Source organism: Clarias gariepinus, chromosome 24 (genome assembly GCF_024256425.1).
Source record: "Clarias gariepinus isolate MV-2021 ecotype Netherlands chromosome 24, CGAR_prim_01v2, whole genome shotgun sequence".
In the NCBI taxonomy this organism is placed as follows: Eukaryota; Metazoa; Chordata; class Actinopteri; order Siluriformes; family Clariidae; genus Clarias; species Clarias gariepinus.
In genome coordinates, this window is record NC_071123.1 from 14,828,109 (window position 1) to 14,833,317 (window position 5,209).

Sequence of the window (5,209 nt, forward strand, 5' to 3'; positions counted from 1 at the left end):
CCTTTCTCACTGTTTACTCCTTCAGTGGTTGGGCAGCATATGTTGGAGAGCTGTTGTGGCTGAGAAAGAGGAGCGAGAGAGAGAGAGAGAGAGAGAGAGAGAGAGAGAGGTGTTTGATGAGGAGTACGTTTGTGCTCTGGGGCTATTGGCAGGCAGCTGAAACACACTTTATCACGGTGGTGATATCAGCTACGCTTACTCACATCTCTCTCTCTCTCTCTCTCTCTCTCTCTTATCTTTGCTCCTCATATCATCATGCACCAGCACACACACACACACACACACACATGCACACATAAGCTCTTCATGATGTTACATGGCAAAGAATGGTGAATGGCAGGAAGTGAGGACATGAATTCAGAAGAAGAATGGGACGAAGATGAAGAAGAAGACTAATCACTGAAACTTGCTATATCTTGCTTGGCGTTGACTTGAACACATACACATACGTTGCATTCTGTGACATACTATACCGTTTATTGAAAAGTCATTATTTGTTTGTTTTATCCGACTCCCCGTGACCACATGGAGCACTGCACGCCAAGCCTTCCTAGATGCTGTCCATGGGGTTATCTTGACCAGGACACTGGAGTGGGTTGCTATGTCCTTCTCCAGAGGACCATCTACTGGAAATTTGGGAACGCCAATTAGCCTAATCTGCATATCTTTGTACTTAGGAAGGAAACCGGAGAACATGCAACTCGATGTTGGTATCGAACCCAGGAACTGGAGTGTTCAAGGCGACAGTGCTGATTACTAAGCTGTATAGTCATTATCCTTATCCTAATACAGCTTCAATCAAACAAAACAGTTTTTTTAGTGGAGCTATTATGAAAAATGCTTAGACATTCAGTTGGGTTTCTATTATGTGGACAAACAAAAAATGTTTTTGTCCTTTTACAATTTTTTGATTTGCCCAGGGTTTTTAATTTACCCATATTTAAAATGCCCCTCTAGTTAAATTGCCCCCTAATGTGACCTCATATGAGGAAGTACCTTCTACGGCATGATGTGCAGCTGTGATGATCAATGATAGGATATTTAATTCACATGGTATAATTTACTGTACGTCTAATATTACAGTAAGTGGATTGAATGGGCTGTTAGTTAAAAAAGTCAAATATTTTCTGTAGGAAGATCTTAATTTACAGACTGTAAAAGTAGTCTCCAGTGTCAGGAATTTAATAAAGTCTATATGTTTTCCATGACTGGAAAATCTTCAAGGTTTTGCATTTAGGAACTGTTTAAGAAAGGATTTCATAGGCAGTCTGTAATCTTTCTTACGACAACTAATCCAACATGATCAATGCCGTGCTTTAGATGTGCTAAACTCAATTATCATGAAAAGGTGGAGGTTTGTGTACTCACTGTATGTTTTAATTGGTTCACATTACTCAGGTGACCAGGTTCACAAAAGCATGAAACAGAATATCGGAGCACAATTATAATAAAGGAAATATAAATGTAGTAGACCTAAATACTGTGCCTATTTTTGTGTATTGTCTGTATTGAGTTTGCTTTATACAGTAAAAGTTGCTGTTGTTTTAAAAAGGATGGAATGAAGCATCCTGCGATGGACTGGCAACCCCTCCAGGGTGTACCCCGGGGAAGTATGAATGAAGCAACTGCAGTGCAATATTAAAACTATCTGATTAGAGAAAAATGTTTTTAAGACAGTTTGAAAGTTTTAAATGTCAATGGAAAACTTTAACTTTTACACTTCCATGGTATAAATAGTGAAATTCAAAAATTTAACTAAAAAAAAGGTTTTGTCTGTATGTTGGTCAGAACTCGCTGATACTTAATGATATCTTTATGTTTCATACATTGGAGAACCAGAAACCAATTTCTTTGTCTGTCTATTTGTATATCTGTATATCTGTATATCTGTATGTCTGTCCAGCCGATTTTGACACAGCGTCACGCGAAACAGGCTGGACTTAATTGACATTAAATGACGCTTTGCCAGTCATTTTGTATTTGCCTGAAGTTAAATGTGTGCAAGTAGACTGTGAAAACTAAACCTTCAAGGATTAATGGACAGATCGATGTATGTTTATTCTCCTTGCAGGAAGTTACAAACTACTGTAGTTTGTCTCATATGTTCTAAAACTGTGGTGCTTAATTAATGCAGTAATGTGGACGCCACTATGAGATAAAACACTGGCATTAGAGCAAACCTATTCACAGCCGTCCAAGGTGAGGGTTTATAAAATACCTGAACTGAGAGTGTTATGCACTAAAATCAAAATGTTGAGTAAAAGTGATGTTATGAACAGTTATATGTTATTGGCTGATAACAAAAGTACAACAATGTGTAAGATTTATAAACCTTACACGATTTAATTTCTTTGTATTAATAAGACTTCAACCTGAAATAGTAATATCACTGATTACAATAAAGCTGATCAGCTTATTTTTAGCTTTAACATTTTAACTATTTCAACTCGTTTCCCTTTCTTACAGCTGGTATTAACGCTAATATAAAATATAATTTAAATATATTGCCTACTGTTGTGGGTGGTCTTTCGGCTATGTTAAAAATTCAGTATTTCATCTTTGCTCTGTTGAATGGTTCAACCTTAGTTTATGCTACTCTGTGTAAACTCTTTGGGTCTGGGTTTTGTGAAATCATTGTCTTGTACTAGAATTCTAAGACGGTTTTCATTTTTCTGGGTCTAGCTCCTTGGGGGCCTTGTTTGTCCCAGTTTTTTGGTTCATAAAGTTTTCTTTTCAATATCTACTCATTTTTTTTTTCTTTGGGTAATTGATCATGGATTTGCCCACAGTATATTAACCATTTGATCTCCTCCATCATCAAGTCCCACCTTCAGCTCTGTGTGTGGAGTTTGTATGTTCTCCCCGTGTTTGGTGGGTTCCTTCCGGTTTCCTCCCACAGTCCAAAAACTTGCAGGTTTGGCTAATGACTGTGTGACTGTATGCATGCTTGTGGATTGACACCCTGTCCAGTGTGTACTCCACCTGTACCCTGGGATAGGCTTAAAGCCTCCTGTGACCCTGTAGCCCCAGGACAAGCGGTATAGAGAACTAATAGAGGAAGATTGAATAATCATCTTCATCTTTTGAAGGAAGCTCATTTGTGATAAAACATGGCGATTCCAGTTTGACTGGTTTCTTTCAGGATGACTCTGTCTCTATTTACAGGACATCAGGGACCATTGAATGGTTTGATAAGTGTTAAAATGATGTAATTTACTACGGATGTCAGTCACCAAATCTGATCCCAACTGAACATCTATGGGGAACTTCAGAGTGATGTCTTGGAAAGCGTTCAGACTGAGAGAACATCTTTTGGTGTTCATTCATTTTGCTGTGTTCATTCCTCCAATAGAGCTCTAAAAATTTTTACCAATGTTAATTGAAGCTGTTTTGGTGGCTCACGTGGGCTTCACTGAGACCTCTTAATGTTGTTTTCCCTGGTCATGTGTCACACGTGCTGATCTGTACACCAACCAGAAAAAAACAAGTTATTTCTAAACATATTTAATTAAAATACTTTGCATGTTTTTTAAAACAGAAAAAAGTTCTTCGACTTTTGGTTTGAAATTACTGTTTTTGGGATTGTTCCATGCCCACAGGTTACCTTTTAACTAAGCTCACTATCTAAGGCAGCAACTGGCAACCCTGTACCTGGAGATTTACTGTGAAACAGAATTCATTTCCTGTACTAATTCACTATACAGAATTAAAGACTTAAGACACATGTTGTACCATAATTAAGCTACTGAATTATTAAACCAAGATGTTTCGAGAAGAATACTATTGCTTTAGTGTGACATTAGCAAAGACAAGAACAGCCAGTATGCAGTGAAGAGATCTGCTGTACAGCTGACTGTTTCTCTACTAATAAATGATGTGAATGAATCATAGATGCAATACAAGGTAATTATTTGTGACTATTTTTTGTTCATTTCTATCATTTCATATAGCACTCATATCAGTTCTTCAGGTATATATATAATTTATAATTTATTTATTTTTCCCCTGTCCATCATGCATTTGCTCACCGCCTCACACATTTAGATTGAAAAGCTATTTTACTTGAAATGCATAATCTAATTTTACAATGTGCAATCCAATATAGATATATTATGTTTTTTTTACATTTTGTACAAACCTTCGAATTCAATGGTCTGTCTTCATTTTATTATTTTCTATTTTGTGGAGTAACCTCTTTAGAACAGATGTACCTGCCACTTGAGCTCTGTAAAGCATTTGTGTACAGTAGGATTTAATCTAAGGTGCTGTTTATTAATTGATGATTTCTCAGACAGGTAACTCTAAATGAACGCCTCTTCTGCAGAGATAGGTCTTGGGCTTTCTGTCCTGGGACGATCCTTACAACTGCTAATTTCATAAAAAAAAATCTTGCTAGAAGTGTGTTTTTCATTGTGCTTAGTGTTGTTTAATTATGTTGCTTGGTGATTATGATGATTATTGAGAAACTGAGGAGGAGCTTCTTCCCGCAGGCGATACGGTCTCATAATCAATACACCACACAGTACTGATCCATTTTGCACATCCACACACATGGTTTTTGCACTCACTGTGGACATTCTGGACATTCACTTACACTTGTGGCCACTGCACAACACATTTGTGGACATTAGTTAAATTACCCAATTACCCTATCACAAGTCACAGCCCCCCCCCCCCCCCCTACATCCTCCACCCCCCGGACGTTATGTTACCCGGATGCACAAGTCACTTTAATCACTTTAAATATGTGGCATTTCAACGTCATTCCCACAAAAGTCCATAAGTCCTCTATATCCCTGTATTGTACCACTGTTTCTTATTTTTGATATTTTCCATATATGTTTCTTATATTGTATATTTTGTCCTGTACAGTACAGCTGTTTCTTATTTTTCTATATTTTTCATACATTTTTCTTATATGGTATATTTTATATTTTGTATAGTGTTATTTTATTTTTAATTTAATATTTTATTTTATTCTTTCTTAGTCAAATTTACCCTTTGTTTTCCTTTTCATATTTATTTTCTATTCATGGTCTTTATTTTTAGGTCACGAGCAGTTGTCTAAGCGTTTCACTGCATATCGTACTGTGTATGACACAGTAAAATTTGAATTTATTGTTGGTAGTTGTGTTGGTGTATTGGTTTGGTGTTTTGATATGGGGCTTGTTGTTGCTGCTGTTTTTTTTTATTATTGATCTCGCTACTG